The 18,941-nt window shown below is 39.3% G+C and overlaps 1 protein-coding gene across 7 annotated transcripts in view; it reads right to left on the bottom strand.

Moving 5' to 3' along the window:
- SEMA6D (semaphorin 6D) overlaps positions 1 to 18,710 on the bottom strand; it is a 274,558-nt gene extending 255,848 nt beyond the window's left edge. For 6 of the 7 annotated variants that reach the window (XM_037911092.2, XM_037911094.2, XM_037911096.2 and 3 more), the window contains exon 1: positions 18,456 to 18,590. The gene's annotated coding sequence lies outside the window, so the exon portion shown is untranslated. Of the gene's footprint in view, positions 1 to 18,455 lie in introns of all 7 variants that reach the window. The other variant, XM_037911097.2, reaches the window with a different exon arrangement.
- Between the last annotated feature and the right edge of the window lie 231 nt (positions 18,711 to 18,941).

Below are 18,941 nucleotides of genomic sequence, written 5' to 3'. Positions count from 1 at the left end.
ACCCCTACTGGTTTAGCTTGATAGCTTTGTTTTCTGCCAATACGTAAATTGAGGTAAACCCACATTCCTTAATCTAGGACAGACTTATTTATCACCTTTACTTAGGCAAAGCTGTCTAGTCAAACATGTTCTAGTAACATCTAGAGGGAATTCATGACTTTACATATACCATTAACACACACACATTTTGCAATATTAATAACCAGCATGTTATTAGCTTACATACAATAATTCATAAGACATATTTTGTACAAATATTATTGCAATAGTGTGTAGTGTGTGAATACCAGGGTGCCTATGGTCACAGATTCAGAAAAGCATTAGACATTTAAATAAATAAAGGAGTGTACCCACAGATACCCAGGTCTGGTTTAAAATATATATATATTTAATATATGAAAGTATGTATTCCCTCAAGGTCCAGGACCTAAACTAACCACTAAGTGATGTGGATTAGGATGAAACTTTCCCTTAGAACAGGTTATTCTATTATTGCCCACTATGGGTTTCCTTGAAACTTACCCAGAAGCCTCTGGTAATGGCCACAATCAGAGACTGGATACTAGTCTGATCTATAGCAATTTGTATGATCACAGATGTGTATATATATATAAACACACACACACACAAACCTTTTTATACATGTATTATATATATATACACACACACACACACACATACACACACACACACTTACATACACATACATATACTTTTTTATACATACACACACGACAGCCCGAGTACCAGCCACTAATTGCTTCTATTACTACTGTATCAGTTTGTTAGAGCGCTAAAGTATGCTTGCATGAAGTGTAACTGAGAATTGTTTACATACAGTAGCCACCAATTTTGTACATATAGTACAGTCTTTAACCCTTCTGTCAAGGTTTTCTGTCTCCGCTATGGTTGTCACCAAAGAGAGAACAACTAAAACATTATATCAAGTAAACAAACTTCTATTTCACACAAAAAACAGTATGACTAATGTTCACTGTTCTTTCCCATTTGTCTATTTTCGAGAGGAAGGTTAGACTTTATCCAAAGAAAGTTGAGAAGACTCAATAATCTCAAGCAGGTTTCCTTTAAGACACAAATTAATTATAAGATATTATAATGTAATTTGTTAACATTTATTTAAGGCAGCTTTTTGTATTCCCAGAAAACGAAACAAAACAAAAACCTTCTTACTAGAATTTTAATAAGCCTTTGATTTCTTCTGTAATATTTTACAGTAGTCTGTAAGAAAACAATTGGAGAAGAACAGATGTTAAAACCTCTGATTATAGATCGTTTTGGGGTTTTTTTAGTTAAAAAACAAACACTCTCCTATAAAACATGGTTTATTACTTTTTTTCCTGATGCAATCAGACTGATCCTGCACTTTTTGTATACCCAAAAATTTCACTAAATATCATATTAATGTATTGTTTGATGTGATGTTTTATACTGAAAAAAAAAATCAGGTACATTTAAAAAAATTCTTTGTACATTGTTAGTAAAGCTTTTTTCAGTCATGCTAAAAACAAATTGGGCTTGTAGTGCATTATGGTTTCTGCCGGCTTTCAACTTCAAACATATAATTTACTCTAAGCAAAGCTAAACGAAGAAGTAATTTATGGATACTGTATATAGGAAAAATGCACTGGGACTACTGACTATGGTTGCATATGCATTTTGTGGTTTGATGCTTCTGTTAGCTATTACCTCACTGCATGCTAGTGTCAATATGAATGAAGCAAATAGCTTTAGAATGCAGCATGTAAATGTATCTTTTCTTACGAGCTGCCATTGATACCAAACGTATCAAAATCCCAAGTAAATCCCAGAGTATAGCTCTTTTAGGATTTTTTTAAAATTACTATTTAGTAATTGCAATAAGATATCAGGTAATGCATTTCTAAAAAGATTATTGCACTACTCAGGGAGTTAAATTAGCTCTCCCTTCAGCCATAATATGCCTGAAGTGTATATTCATGCCTCTGAAATATACTCCCTGTCATGCTTTATTGTTTAAATATACATTGGCTATAGAAAACAAATACATAATAATATTAAAGTGCCCAAAGTTTTTTGTTTTTGTTTTTGTTTTTCTGATCATGGTACCCAGTGGATAACTACTACTTCTGAAACACCCTTATTTAGCATTTATTAAAATCTATTTAAGTATCTTTATTGTTTGACTACTGACTGACTCAAAATAAGAAACTCCAGCAGCAGTCCTAAATTTGTGTCCAGGACAGATGAGTAGCAAAGCATCTGCATATGCAAAAGGAGAAAATGCAGCAATAATTCTCCTTCAGGAATTGTAAATGCATTTTTGAGGGGGATGGCAGAAGTAAACTGAGTGATTGTGAAAGTTGAGAGATTGACAGCATGGATATGTGAAGGTCTTCCCACTGTAAAGCAGGAGTAATCCCATTGCAGTCAATGGAATTACTCTGATATAAAACCAATATAAAGTCTTGCCTATACACAAAATGGTATCGATATGAACAGAGTTTGTCTCTACTCAAAAGCTGCACTGGTTTAACCAAAATCAGTGCAAACCAATTTAGCCAAACTGGACAAAGTTATATTGGGTTGAGAGAGGCTACATCAGTTTTGCTTGCACCTGTAAGTTTACTGGTGCAAGCTAAACCCATAGAAGCCAGGTTTAAACCAATATGAGTAACCACACAGGGTTCTGCACCAGTAACAAAAATGAACAAGCGCACACAACTCTGTGTATAGGCCAGGCTAAAATGTGCATTTTTAAACTGATGTATTTAACAAAATCCTGTTTGACCACTGTTATTGGGTTAAACCCAGCTTTATGAGTAAATTTAATGGTACAAGCTAAACCAATAAGACAAATTTCAAACCCATATAAGAGAATCCACACAGGGGTTTGCACCAGTTTAATTTTTTTTTAAAACATGTTTAATTAAATCAGTGCTTCTGTGTGCAGATAAGGTCCAAGTGAGAGGATACTCAGGCCCTGAAATCTGCATTTATGTACAACACAGGCACTGCAGAAGCAGTGGCAGTGCACGTTGCCTACACGATCTTGCCAATGTACACCTCCACTCTATTTCCAACAGATCAATCTCTGACAAAGTGTATAGTGTACTGGGCAAATATTCGTGCCAGTTAAACCCACTACAACATGAACAGTTTGTTCAGGCCTCCTACAGGGGTAAACAGTAACTTGGTTGCAGAAGCATTTCTTCCATTGTGGGTAGCAAGGGGATATGACTCTCCTCCCCCCCTTCCCCACCGTCTGTATGAGTCTAAAGGAATCGTTCTCCTGTTCATTCTGCTTGCAGTGTATCTGTGGCACAGCATGAAAAACAAAGGAAATTTCTCCTGTGTTTCTTAAATATTGGCTGTCTCTGTGATAAAACTCATGAGTGACACCTTTGCCTGGATAATCCATGAGGAAGCACTGAAACCAAGGTCATAGTGAAGTCTGCAAACATACTGGCCCGGGATGTACATTCTCATTCTGTTTTTTCCCCCCTCTCAGCCTGGCAAATGTTATAACCCTTTTTACTAGACAAATTAGTCTATAAGAATAAAATAAATAACCTCACTGCAACATACACACTTCAGGCATATAGTGGAGATTTATGCAATCCATGTCATACATCCTTATTGGTTCTTACTTTGAAATTTACTTTATAGAGTATACTTGTTTTTAATTCTGGTTCTTGAAATATTCTTCTAAACAAACAAAGCTACAATGTAGAAACAAACTGTCTGGATGTAAATTAGAACAAACGAGCATTCATGAAATGCAAAGTCACATAACTTTTCCACCAAACAGACGAGCAAGACAGGAATTCTTTTAGCTGCACATAGGTGGAGTCCACTTTAAGTACAGATTTTACATCAGTTTATAGCAGGGGAGGCCTAACTGTGGCTCGCAAGCCAGATGCGGCTCTTTTACTGTTAAACTGTGGCTTGCGGACCCCCCACTCCCGCCCCATTCTTCACCTGCCAGACTGGGGGGAGAGCTCAGGACCTCTGCTTTGCAGTGGGGTGGTGGAGTAGGGGCTTCTGCCCAGCAGGAAGGAGGATCTCGGGGCTTCAGCAGGAGTGGGGCTGAAGCCCCGAGCACCATCAGGTGTGGCTCTCGAACTTCTGAAGATTATTGTATGTGGCTCAGCGGGTCAGTAAGTTTGGCCACCCCTGCTTTATAGGGTTCCCCCCACAACACACAAATATGGCTAATTCTAGCAAGAATTTATTTAATGCAGTGCCTATTTGTGCTCCTGAATTTGCAAGGCCAGGAACATGTATGTCATTTTCTAAGCTGGATCTAAGTTTAAAAAAAAAAAAAATTAAGAAATTCCTGGTTAGCCATATATATGATTTTAATAAGGATACCTGCGAAGAGACTGATTCTATCACACTGCTTTATATTTGTACTTGCAAACAATCAAAGGAAGGCTGTAAAAGAAGGTATTTTAACACTTATGTTAATAAAAATGATTGCTGAATATGCTGGACAATTCCTGTCACATGAATTTTTATTAAGTCAGTAAATAAGTATGATCAGTTAATTAATGAAAGTTCTTCATGAGAAATTAATACTAATTGTTTCCAAAAACATTATAGACTAGTTCAGTAGTGTAATGAAATATTGATCACCAAAACAATTGTTAATTGAAACCTCTTGAATCTTAAGAGTAATTACATAATGTTCACTTTCAATTTTCTTTGTTAGTTTTTTAATAGTTTGCAGATTAACACCTATGAGAATATTCTATAGATAGCTCCAGGAATCTATTGAGACCCTTCACATATACACTGAGTGCTACAAATGGCCATTGAATACAAGTAATTTGTTTCCAAGAAACAAGCTGAAATGTCATGCAATTAACATGAGAGAGACAAACTCTACTCTGTTTCACAGGTGCAACTCCCATGGGTCCAGCAGTTCCCTTTACTTTGGGCCAAATCATCAAGCTGAGTTGCACAGATGTTTGCGGCTAATTAGTTCCTACTTCCCATTGTGTCTGCATTAGCTTGACTAGCTGTAAGGACAATAAGACTGTGAAGAAGAGGCACAGATACATGCTAACCCTCCTCCACTGCAGCAAGACACAGAGCTGTTTGGAAGTGGTTGGACAAGGATTTCATGTAAATTAAGCCCCCCTTCCCCAGTCATCCATAAATCTTGGGCAGCCCCTCTCTCCCAGCATTGTTAGTGTAGCCCCAGGGCAAAAGAAAATCTTGTGGAGCAGCAACAGGGAGAGGAAATTTGTTAGTCTCTAAGGTGCCACAAGTACTCCTTTTCTTTTTAGGGAGAGGAGAGAATCTTCATCCAGGGAACCTAAGATGTATTTTATTAAAAATTAGAGTTATCTGAGGTGCACTCAGGTGCACTGGGGAGATAGCATGGGAGACTTGCTCATCCTCTCTTTTCCCACAATAGGCCACTTTCCTCTCCCTTTTCCAGACATGGCAGCCAAGTGGAGGCAGCCAAGGGACAGCCAACTTGGTCCATTTAGTCTGCCCTGTGCACTGACTCAGCAAGGGAGGATTCAGCTCTTTATGAAAAAACTAGGTTAAAAAACCCACAACTGGTTATCTGGAACACAGGACTTTATACAAACAATAATTATGAAAAGAGTTGATAGACATTTTAATCACATATTAAACTGACAGAGGAAAAAATCTTGCCTTTTACCTGTAGATCACCTGCTTGAACCCAGCCAGGCTGATTATTATTTTTTGCACACACAGAGTTTAAGGACAGAAGAGACCACCATATCACGTAGTCTAACTTCCTGCACATCACAGGCCACTTCATCCCACCCAGCTGCTCCTGTACTAAACCCAATAACCTGATTACACTAAAATATTACAGCTACAGAGGAGCCTGAACTATTGTGTGCCATAAACAGAGAATAGACAAATAAGAGCCATAAACATAACTCCACAGACTGGTATAATTAAGAAATTTTCACCTCATTAGCAGGCTACATGAAATATACATTAAGCTCAGAGTAAAACTGCTTGTGAGAACTGTTCTGAGAAATAAGATGAATCAGTGCTAGAACTTGGCCCTAGCTCCACTCCCTTTGCACATGGGGATTTCACCCAAGGTCTACAATGATTTTTCTATAAAGTAACTCCTAACATAACCTTTGGGAATTGCTTCGGGGATTCATAGCAGCCCTGTATTAAAGTCTGTCACTATTCTGAAAGAATGAATAGGGTCAAGGGAATGGATCAGATTACATCAAGTGTCAGGTGTATATAAAAAAAAATCCCCAGGAGAGGATACACCAAGATACTATCTCTACAAGGTCTTCTCTCTCTCTCACACACACTTCATATTACCTCGAAAGTTGCACTATACAATCACTGCACTAAGTATATTTTTGAGGAACAAAGTGTCAATCTAGCAAGTGCACTTAATATACATTTCTTCACGAAGTGATGTCTTTTTTCTTGGTTAGCAGAAAGCACTTTTCTTTAAATGGGAAAAAATTCTATAGTCACTCACTCTCCCTTCTGAAGGCACATGGTACACAAGGTTTAAAAGAGGCAGAGGAGGAAATTATGGGACTCCTTTTCTTAAACACTGGCAGCACATCGCTGTATCTGATGACATGAGCATTCATGTCTGATGAGACCTTGAATCTATTTTGTCCCGAGAGATATACTTCAATAGTTCATATTGAACTGCAGTGACACCTCCTGGTAAGAGACTTTTGCAGCTTGTGCTAGAGAACTTTCTTTGGTATTCATGCATTTTTTGGCGAAAAGGCAACCATGAAGTCCCCAACCTTGGCATCAAAGGCACATTGTCTTGAATACTAGGAAGAAAGTTCTGATTTATAAGTAGTATTGGCACTTCAGAATCTCAGGAGTTAAGTTTAAAATACTCCAGTATCATTCTTTAAGAAGGTCTCTAGATTTATTTTACGAAGGATTTGCTTTCTTTGGGTGTTTGAAAAGATAGCTGCAAAATTTAATCAGCTAGCACCTTAATTCATGCCATGAATCTTGCAAAGTGTTTTTCACAATTCTCTGTGAAATATTGTCTATTTACCAAGATCTTACATTTGTACCCTCTATGGATTCCTGACTAATAGAGCTGGCAACTATTTTTGGGAGGGATTAAATTATAATAGGAATTCACATAGATAACAATATTGTAAAACTGAATGTGTCTCAGAAGGCACAAGATATCAAAACCTTCCCCCCCCCCTTTATAAAAACTGACGAGTTCTGTATAACGTGCTAATGCTCTGGTATACAGAACAAACACTTTTAGGTAGATTAAGTGGACAGATTAGGGATACCATTTAGATAAACAAAACAGTGCTGAAATGAAATTAACTATTTCTAATACTAAAACGTACTGTGGGCTTCATCCTGCAGATGTACCATGAGGAGAGAGATGCCCATTGACTTTAATGAGAACGCCATGGCCAAAGCTCCTGCAAATTGGTCCATCAAACATTCAGAGTATGTTGATAATTGATATAGCAAGTTTGTGTGAAAGTTTAATGTTAGTTTTTCTTACATTTATTTGTACATATTTAAAGTCTTAAATTGCAGGCTGATTTTTCAGCGACAACTCCTATTCAGCATTTTCAAAATCTTGATTGCTCATGTTATAACATTTCTCTCTGTCTTCTGTGGTTCCTTTAAACCATACAATTTTCTTTGTATATTAAATGAGAATCGGAGGCTGAATTTTAGCTTTGGTTTCTTTTCTTTTTTTTCCCCTTTAAAGAGGTAATTACGACATTTTGAAGCTTTGCACATGCACAGACAATCCAAGAAAATTCATTTGACAGAAACAGGCTTAGAGAGTTGAACCGTCTGCCAGCCTGTAAAGCAGTGACAACACATTCAATCTCCTAGTGAATACACATCTGTTAAAAAGACTTGCAGCACATTAAATTAATGCATAGGATAAAAAGAAATCCACCATTTCAATTAAAATAAAACAAAAACATTAAATGTGTATTTTCTCCTGTCACATACAAAACTAAAGAGTCTAACTGGAAAGAAATTTTTAAAATTCTAAACACCAGCAAGGTAAATCCTAATTTAGTAATGAACTGCAATCTTTAGAAACTCCTCATTGTCTGTTAAAAGTGACGAACCATGTATGTGAAGTTAGATGTGGTAAATTGATTATAACTCCATAACAATGTTATTTTCCAAACTGTACTGGTTTATAGAATTCAACTGCATTTTACTCTCTCTTAAGCTGATGAATACCTACATACAAACCAATCTCTTTCTCTTCCCATATCTATCTATCAACATATGTACATCTCCCAATTGCGAGTAAAGCAGTCAACTCAAACTCTTGTTGGATTGCTACTGAAATCTTCATGCCACCATCCTATCTCGTAGTCTCATTTTATTTATTTAATATATTCTCTCTCACATACTGTCTATATCTATACATACACACACACAGATGCACACATAAAAAACTGCTTTTCAATGTATGACACCAAACCTCCAAGACACTCTGGATGGGCTCAGGAGTCTGCAGGCACAGAGTAACTTGCAGCACTGTAGCTAAGTATTGTAGGCAGAACTGGCAGTGATGCCTATAGTTAAGGTTCCCCAACACTTCTCATTATAAAGATGCTGTTTCCAGTTGCTTTATCAAACTTTAACTGTTTGGTATGAAATTTCCTATGCTGGGTGTGTGCCCCAGACTAAATCTTTTCAGAAAAGTTTCAACTAAAACAGTTTAGATGTTTTGGAGAACAAGATTAGGGAAAGTATACTTATACCTATATTAAAAATTATTGAAAATTACAGTTTCATTGAGAAGCTGTAGTACTCCCATGCTAGAAGCATGGCCTTGAAATTTAGTACAGGGAGGGTATTGCCCTGGTGTCGACAATGTGCCTTTTGCAATTCCTGTGAAATTGCACATGCTTAGTAGAGACTTGTTAGTGTTTGGTAGATAGAATCTTCACAGAATATGTCTGCAAGGACCCCATCCCAGTGGCTGAGCAGGCTTTCTCTTCAGTTGCTGCTGCCACTATGTCACCAGGTACCAGAACAAAGAGCAAGAACATTGTCTCTTCTGTACTCTTAGGGTATGCTTACACTGCAATTAGACACCCATGGTTGGCCCATGCCAGTTGACAGAGGCTCACCGCGATTGGGCTAAAGGGCTGTTTAATTGTGGTGCAGATGTTTGGGCTCAGGCTGTAGTCCAAGCTCTAGGACCCGCTACATCACAGGGTCCTAAAGCCCAGGTTGCAACCCAAGCCTCAATGTCTACACTGCAATTAAACAGCCCCCTATCCTGAGCCTGCATCAGCTGGCACAGGCCAGCCATAGGTGTCTAACTGCAGTGTAGACATATCCTTAGCGTCCCCCTTCTGGGGCCAGACAACATGGAGGAGGCGGCGGCAGCCTGATTCATATACAGAGAGGAAAGAAGCTGAAACTGGAAGGGGTGTCAGCAGAGGGAGTAAATTGAGACAAGGCATTGGGAAGTGGGTTGGAAGAAGAGGAGACTGGTACTAAAGTCAGCATGATCACGGAGGGGAAAGTCATACAAAGAGGCAGGGGAGAACTTGAAATGGTGTGGGAGGAGGTGGGGAATAGAAAAAGACTAGGATTGTTTGGGAAATGAGACTGGGTCTGGGAGGAGGAGCCTGGGGAGAGAGGCTGAGACTAGTTGCCAGGATGTGGGAGAAAGACTGGGATGAGAAACCAGGGAGAGCAGTGGGCAGACACAGGGGTAGAAGAGTCTGTGCCCACTATAGAACATTCCCTTCCAGAGCCCAAATGTAACCCAAGATTTCTAAGACTGATCATTCCTCTGCCGTCAGCAAATATCTGTGAATCCCATTGACAAAGCGTATGTCTCATTCCCCTCTAGTACTGGTCCCCATAGTAGATAATCGACTACTGTTAACAGTTATACCATTAGAACAAATGGCAGAGGTCTATGAACCAGATGTAAAGGTTCCAACCCTGCTGATGACCCATATGGTGGAATTTCTATTTTTTTCACTTTGTTTTTCTAAAACCATAGTGAATTACACACAAAAATCAACATTAAAAGAACGCTAAAAAGAACTCAAAAGGCGGAATTATGAGTTATGATACAGTTTTTAATTACATGAACACATACTGTTTTTTCCAAACAAGATCCTTGCCTCTTTCAGTGCAAAAGGACAGACAATGCGCTGGGGATGAATCTGAGTTGTGTAATGAAAGAAGTTATTGTCTGTAGTATCTGTGCTTCATTTGTCGCAGCAGTTGAAAGGTGTGTAGTGAAAAAGACAGACTGCAGGAAAAGAAAGGTTGGTCAAAGCAGTAGAATGTTGCCCTGAAGTACCTTCCACTGCCACAGAGCTCCTATGCGATGCCAGGCAAGACATTTAAACCAAATTTTTCACAATTGGTCACTATTTGTATGTTCATTTTTGGGGTGATCAACATAAGACTCTAGAATTTCCAGAGCTGCTGGGCACTCATAGCTGCAAGTGAAGTTAATGATTTGAACATATAATGTTAAGTGCTCTAAAAATCAGGTCATAGGCATTTCAAATTATTTGAAAATAAAATAAATTAATATTTGTGAAGCACCAGAGAAAAGCCCATGACGAGGTTTGAGGGGGGGGGGGCGGGCATGGGGCAACACACTGAACAATGGGGATAAAACAAAATACTGAATAGCTATTAATTAAGTGAGCACCATCCATCCTGTGTACTGAATAAGGCAGGGGGAAAAATAGTATGTGATAATGTAATATAAGACTGTGTTGTGATGCATATGCACAAGAGGTTAAATTAAGGTTGCACAGGAAACCTTCATTCCGGCATTTCCTAACTTTAGAGTGCTTGATTTTGCAACCTTAATGTTCTTTTAACAGTTTTTGTATGTAGTATATATTACAATATCAAAAGCTAAAGCTTACCATTCTGGGATTTTTCTCATTTCTAGCTGAGATGTTCCATATCAATCTTCTGCTTTGTTCCATACTTGACTTCCCCTCACCCAGAGATGATTTTTATTTTTTCCCCAAGTTTGAGAGAAATCCATTTACCTGTTTTTGAATTATGGAAAGGTGAAAAAAAAAGTGATTTTTTAAAAAAAAAAACATACACAATTTGAAAATGGCTGATCTGTACGATCTGACATTTTCAGGTTGGCTAGCTCTGACTCAGTACTGGGTACTGTCATTTCTTGCCAAGGGGAAAAAAAGAGCATCCAAACAACAGATATAAACATTTTTTAAAAATTGGTTTTGTGCATGCATGGTAGCTACAACATCATCTGCACTGCTGAATTAGCACTGTAGTTAACAACCACGGTTGTAAGTTTTCAACATCTTTCTCTGTAGGAAAATCAGAAAGCAGGAGGATTCTCTACTGAAATCCCTATGCTTCCGTGGAGCTCCTGAAGGTTGTAAATAAACTTCACAAGCCTAAAAGCCTGGTATTGTATTACACTTCCCAGATAATCTGCGTGGCTGGAGGCCCAATCTCCTCCTTCTCCCCTATACAGAATCTAACACCTTGGAGCACCATCTGTTGGGTTTTGAGAATAGTGCTGTAGAGGCACCCAACTCCTCCCCAAATATTCTGTATAAGAAGTGAGATCTATCCCTGAAGAGACCCATCCACATGTAGGATTAGATGTCACAATCTGGCCAATGGAATTTAAAATGCAAAACCTTGTCTTCATAGAATATTAAATTAAAAATCTTTAATGCTGTAAAGTTGGGGAAAGAAAGTGTTAGTCGTCTCATAGTAACACTCTCTGGGGTTAGTGAGTGAGTAGGGGGGAGGAACAATAGGTAGGTGAACTGTTGAATTAAAGGAAAGGGTATTGGAATTATATTGGATGCACTGGGGAAAGGACCTATTAGCTGATGAGGCTGAGAATTGATAAATTTAGAATGGGTCTGAGAACTACATAGGATGAGGAAAACTGAGAATGGAACTGATAAACTGGGTGAGGCTGGAACTGAATTGGGGAAGGGGAGCTAAGAATATAATAGACTGGGAAATGACAGTGAACATTTGATTGAGTGAAAGGTGATGCAAACTCAATAGACTGGGAGTAAAGACAGAATAAATAAAATAGAGGAGAGGGACTAAGATTGAAGCAGATTATTAACTGGTACCACAAAACTGATGGTAACAACATCTGTGCCAATTTGTCTTTGTGGATAAAACTTAGAATCTTCAGCTTCAAGAAAAACTCCTTTGCTACTTGAGCTAAAGGAGTAACTGCACTAATTAATAACATTAGTAGGCATTTATCCTTTATGTTGACCACTCACTTAAGTGGAATACAACATACTGAGAAAGCAATAACACTCTTCCCTTCGAGGGAAGCTTGTCCTTAGCAACTAAAGTCTGTTTTTGAAATCTAGTATCTTTCCACCCCACAAGGTAACAAACAGGAGCTTTACACCACCAAAAAGGGGAGATTCCTAATGTTCCAATGTGATATCATCCCAATGATATGGGACATATCAACGTGGAACATCCCAAGATATCAGACTTCAAAGTTATGACATATTTCTTCCCTCCCTAGCTATTTTTTAATTTATAAATGTAATAAAAAGGTTCTCATTCCTTCTGCTTCTCTAAGGGCAGTTTACATTATTTGAACAATAAACCAAAGCCGAAAAACAGCAGCAAAAACTCCAGCAAAACCCCTTCCATGACACCTCTAAAGGTAGGGCTTTCCCCGCTAGAACTCAACCACCCATAAACCACATTTCCGCTGTCAAACTCACCCTAGTAAGACATGAGGGGAAAGGATGGGCCTTGCATAGTGGCCTGCCAATCAAGAATCCCAGACTACTTCAGACCAAAGATAGTGCTTCTACCACAACTGAAGGCTCCTCATGGAAGAAGCTCTATCACCAATCCCCTCTATGTCAAATAAAAGAGAATACAGCTCATGTGTCTCTCTGATCAAAGTAGGGCAGCAGTCTCTCACATAGGAAGGCCCCACACCAATTGGGGCTTCACAGATTAAAGCCAACATCTTAAAATCCACCCAGAAACTAATAGGCAGGCAGTGCACATCATGGAATACTTGTGTTCTGTGCCATAATTAAAGTATACCATTTACTAAGTGGGCTGCTGTATTCCGAATCAACTCAAGTTTCCAAGTTAACCTGAAGTGTAGCTCCATTGCAAGAATCTAGCCTCAAGATAAAAAAACATACTCCCCTGCAGTCAGACCCACACCCAAGAGAAACGGTTGCAGGTACTCACAGACTGCAAACTTGAGTAACAAATGGCCAATGCACTCACTCAATAGATCATCCTTGTCACAGCATTTGGCTGTTTCCTGCAGGAAACATCACTTTGGTTTTATCTGGATTGAGCTTCAACCAACTCTCATCCAAGATCCAGCCACTTCGAAACACTAGGGTAGTCTTTCCACAGTTATGGTGCAGTCAGGTGAGACAGTACTACTGAGTTGAGGTGTTGTCAGCATATTGAAAGTGAGTAATTATAGGCTGTCATGCTAGTTCTTCAATCAGCACCATATACAGATTGAACAAGATAGGAAACAAGATGCAATCTGGTGGAATTCCATGCCATAGCACCCTATGGAGTAAGAGCAATTGTCCCACCTTCTGGGAGCACTTAAGAAAATAATGGAGTCACTCAAGAGCGGCTCCATCTACTCCTACTGCAGTCTACAAACAAATCAATACCCCCCTTTGGTCATCAGTGTTAATGGCTGCCGATACACCTGACAATATCAGCATAGACATCCAGTCTTTGTTCATCCCCAGATCATTTACTAATCCCATCAGCACAATTTCTACCCATATACCAAGATCTGTAGCCAAAACATCAAGGAAGTCTGAGGAATCTAAGTACTTAAATAGTTGTCTCACCACCAGAAACTTCTCTTAACTCATAATAGAAGATGTCATACTGGTCAATAATTAATCAGACTGATAGCATCAAGGGTTGGTTGTGAAGCAAATGTTTCACAGTTGCCTCCTTAAGAGACCACCTGAAGGGAAACATTGACAATTCCCACCAGCAATGGACCCCGTACTTCCTTACTACCCTTTATCATCCAGAGGACATGTTTGATTAGTTATAACTTTTTTTTGCCTTCTGAGCACTGTGCAGTGAACTAGTAGCAATGAAGTCTGTCCAGCTTTACAAGAGGGGATATGAAAAACAGACATTTTTGTATATCTGTCTAAGACATTTTGAAAATAGATTTTGTTTAAAATACAAGGCATATGCAGAATACTTTGGATGATAGCATGGTATGAGGTTTTTATTGGCACTTCTTCTGGATCACCTGCATACGTCACACATGGCTTATTACTTATGATTAATGTGGCCATTATAAATTGATGCCAATAAAATCCTGTAACTACAGAACACCATCATGCAGTCTTTCTCATATATACACAAAAGTAGGTATATAGCGTTGCTGGCCAAAATCTGAACTGACATTACAAAATCTTTACTGTTCACAATATCAAAATAAAAATCCTTATAATGAACAGTTCTAGCAGGTTCTTCTTATACTACTTACTCTTACTCTCTCCTCCAATTTCTGCAGGCCAAGATCTTCAAAAGTGACTTGTTACTTGGGGGGGGGGGGGGGGGGGGGGCTCTATTTTTGGGTGCCAAACTTGAGACTTTAAGGGGGCCTGATTTTTGGAAAGTACTGATAACCCATACTCTAGACTTCTCTCTACAGCAAATTAGTGCTTGGCAACTTAGTGTGCTGAAGATTCACACCCTGCCTTGCTACGCACTAACTCGCTCTGTAGACAATTCTTCTTCAGACCCCTTAGTATCTACAGATTGAGGCACCCAAAAAATCACAAGTCATTGTTGAAAATGTTGGCCTAAAAATATGGACCGCTTCCATTGACTACAGTGGGCTTTCAATCGAGCCCATAGAGAACAAAAATCACAGTATGACTATAACTGTTTTAATAATACTCAAGCTTAAGTAGAAGTGAATTGTAAACGAAAAATAAATATTTATGTATAACAGTCCAAGAAGTACTGACCTAATCTTTCTTTTGCATCTTGATATGTGCCACTAGGCAATGGATTACCAATATTTATATAAGATGCCCTTTAAAATTAGTACATAGCTTGAATTTAGAAAGGTCAAAGGAACAATCTTCATTCTATTCTCAGATAGTTAGTAAAACCTGACCTTCCCTAGTGTGTTATATGTCCTCTACTCTTACAAGATTTAATAAAGGCTGCTCCGTCCATGCAGCTTTCCCACACTTCTCAACAGAAAGTTCTATAACCTGAAGACGTTGGAGGTATTTAAACATAAATTTATGAGACAGGAGTAGACAAACAAAAGATTTAGAGCTAGCAGAGAATTCATTTCAAAACAATGGCTTTTTTATTTATTTCTGTTTTTACAGTGAATCCAAAATCAGAAAACATGTGAGCATCAGTGTACAAATAACTCTCTATTTTGGGGTCCTGAGAAGTTTCAGCAATTGCTTGTAGTGTAATGAATGTTTGTAATTCATTAGATTCTGTTTAAACATGCAAAGCACGCCATGACATCAATGATGTTCTCTTTATCTCAACAAATAGGCTATTACACTTAATATACTTCCAGTTAAGCCAGCATGGTTAAAATAAGTATTTCTTGTATATATTCTAATTTTAAATTGTGTATTCATATTTTAATAAGATTTAAATTAATTGTCACATCCCAGACAAGACCACGCTCTGAAAATTATCCCAATAAGCTTCAGAATCTTAACAGTATACTATCTATATATATCTTCCCCACAAATGTATCTTTGTTTACATAATTTTGCAAATGATAAAATCTAAATAAACTCAAAATTGTCATGGACAGACCCTTCATAGATTCAGTTTGTAGCTGTCAATCTTCTTACAGCTGCTACATAACAAAACAACAGTTCTTTTCTTCATGCAGACAAGCAAATTCAATAAACATTGGTAAAGGTTCTTTTACAAAAGAAAGAAAACCCTGGTTTTCTAACAATCTATTAAACCTTTTCTTATTTACTTCTGAACTTCTACGTGATTTTTAAATCATTCATGCAAGTTGTACATATTTTAATGCCGCATTTAATCAAATATGAATTTTGCAAAACATGAATCTGCTGATTGCTAGACACACATTTTGTTGACAAAAAGTATGATCAAGACTATTAATGAATAAATTCATTAAAAAAGATAGAGGTACTGACTTACTATTCACATTGCATTATAATTTGGAGTCTGGGGAACAGAGAATGCAAGTAGTATGCAAGGATCTAAAAGGGCCATTAAGGGTAGTCAAATTTATATTTCACTTTATCTCAATCAAAATCTGCTTGAAATGGTCCATGTTATTCTAAAAGAACAACAACAAATGTACAATAGAAAGATCAGTGCTGTGTGCAAGAATATACATTCAGTGCTCTAAACTGAAGAGGACAATGCAGATACGATAGAAAGATGGAGACAAACTGATCAGTAGTTAGAAATACGGTTAAAGGTTGAACTAGGGACAAAAAGCTATGATGACAGGCAAACAAAAACATTTAATCAATAAAAATCAATGTGACAAGGACAATAAAACTAAAAAATGAAAACAGATTGCTACTAAGAAGAGAAATAAATGGGTACATTGGTATGTAATTTATTTGAAGAAAGAGGAAATTCAGAAGTGACTTAGAAAATGAAATATAAATATTTTACAGGAGCTAGATGTCTGTTTTAGCTGTCATCACTTTCCATAATCATAACACCAGTTCTATGTCATGGATTTTCCCTTTGAAATCAAGCTCTGAGTTAGAGGTTTTCATATAACTAACGTGTTTCTCCTGGGGGCTAGAAACTCAGCTTCAGCAGACTGGAGCACTTAGCAAGTCCGTCAAGTACTGTCAAACCAAAATACATTCAGGGCATTAGATATGTTAGAGTCCATTGGGATTTACACCCAGCATCACTTGATGCACATGAACAATTTAGTGTTAAGAGTTGTACCAGTTGTTACCAATTTTTTATCACTAGCATCTTGTTTAGATAAATCAAACCCCCTCTGTGGGGGAAGTAAACAAAGTGACCAGGAGTTGGAATTATAAACAGGAAGGGGAAACTGTATGTGTGAATACACTTACACATTATTTGAAAGGCATATATATGTGATATATGTGCATCAATATTGTATCGATCTATTCTGCTCTGGGTGCACATGCATTAGTGTTAGGAGTAGTTCATATGGACACCTTGGGGAGAGAAGACTTTTAATAGCATGTCTATGATATATGGTAACATCTGAGAAGTGGATAACATCATTAAAAAAATTAGAATTTCTCAGCCCATCAAGTAGAAACTGCTGAGCACTCCAGCTGAGAGAATAATTGGAAAGTGGAAACATCCTGAACGAATTAAACCACGAGAGAAACCAAAGGTAATATAGGTGCAAACACATACACAATGCATAGAAAGAAAAGCACATAGACTGTATTGTACATATTTGTGCTGAGACTATATACACTGAATCTTGTATAGCAATATTTTAAAATTTAAAAAATCCATTATTAAACTGCCTCCCCCTAAAATGCTTTCACTGGCTATACAGAGAGGCTTTCATTCATCTCCAAGCGTGTGCTTCCTTTGTACGGTGGGAACAGGCTCTAAGTTTTACGCTCAGAGTCAGTAGCTGTCTGAATAAAGCAGACAACTATGATCATAATCCCTTATCTATCCTGAGATTGTTGTGAGGAAGTCAGTTTTACCCCCAGACCAATCCTTCTCAGCAAAATACAGAACCCTGCCATCTCCTCACGCTTAGAGACCATCAGCAGCGTTCCTGTCTCTCGGCCACTGGCACGGATGGAAATAACACTGCAAAACAATGAGCCAAGAGAAAAGAGACCCACCCAGAGAAATGCAACGAAACCGACCAAACCCAGAGAAAGAAAGGAACCCCCCCCCCCCACCAAAACAAAAGCCACGCACTCCTTCTCTCTCACACACAGAGGACTTTTTCCACGCACCGATTCCCCCCCCCCCCACTTTTTTTTTTTTTTTTTTGCAAATGAAGCAAATCTTTCTACTCACTGACATTATGATCCAGAACCCATGTAACCCCAGAAGGACTGTGTGTGTGTGTGTCTCACCTCCAGACATTCTGCATATAGCTACTCTTTGAAAATAAAGATTAAAAAAAACAACAGGCACAAAAATAAGACACGGGCCAACTCACTCGATTTCCTTCCCTCTCCCCCAAATCCTGAGGGGCAGCAGCTCCGCGTGCGAGCGATGCTCACCTCCACCCACCCACCCAGGGGGCTCCAGGGGATGCCGCCTCCGGGCAGCAGCTCGCAGCCCCCCGCTGGGAAGCGCTCCTGTTTCCCCTGCCTAGGTCAGGGCGCCCGGGGAGCCCAGGAGCGCTGCAGCCGAGCAGGCAGCGCTGTCCCCGGCATGGCAGTCTGCTAGCGAGGCGGATGACTTACTTGTGGCTGCGGCTCGCTCAGGAAACCACCTGCTCCGGGCTCCGCAGGGCTCTGACAGCGATTATAGGGAGGCGGTGCAGACTCAGCTCCCGGCACGGCAAGCTCCCGGGCCGGCTCCCTCCCAGCCCCGGGTGACTCCACCTCAAACCCCACGCCCACCCCCCGCCTCCCGCCACTCCCCGCGCCTAACGCCCCTCCGCGGCCATTGCCTCAGCGCCCCACGCGCGCCTAGTACCGACCTCCCTGCCGTTGAGCGGCCCCCGCACCTCACATGGGTTCCGGCCGCAGCCTCTACTCTGGAGTGAACCCCAGAGCCTCCTACCGCCCCTCCTCTCCTTCTTCCACCCGACGCCATGCTCAGTGTCCCCTTCGCCCAGGGTCACCCCATCCTCGAGCCTGTGCCTCCTCCGACCCCGCGCCCCACCACAGAGCCTTTACTTCCTCCACCCCAGCGCCTCTGCCTGCTTCCATCCTCCTCTCTTCACT

Source organism: Chelonia mydas, chromosome 10 (assembly GCF_015237465.2).
Source record: "Chelonia mydas isolate rCheMyd1 chromosome 10, rCheMyd1.pri.v2, whole genome shotgun sequence".
Taxonomy (NCBI): Eukaryota; Metazoa; Chordata; order Testudines; family Cheloniidae; genus Chelonia; species Chelonia mydas.
The sequence above is the reverse complement of the archived record's forward strand: the minus strand, read 5'-3'. Positions and strand labels throughout refer to the sequence as shown.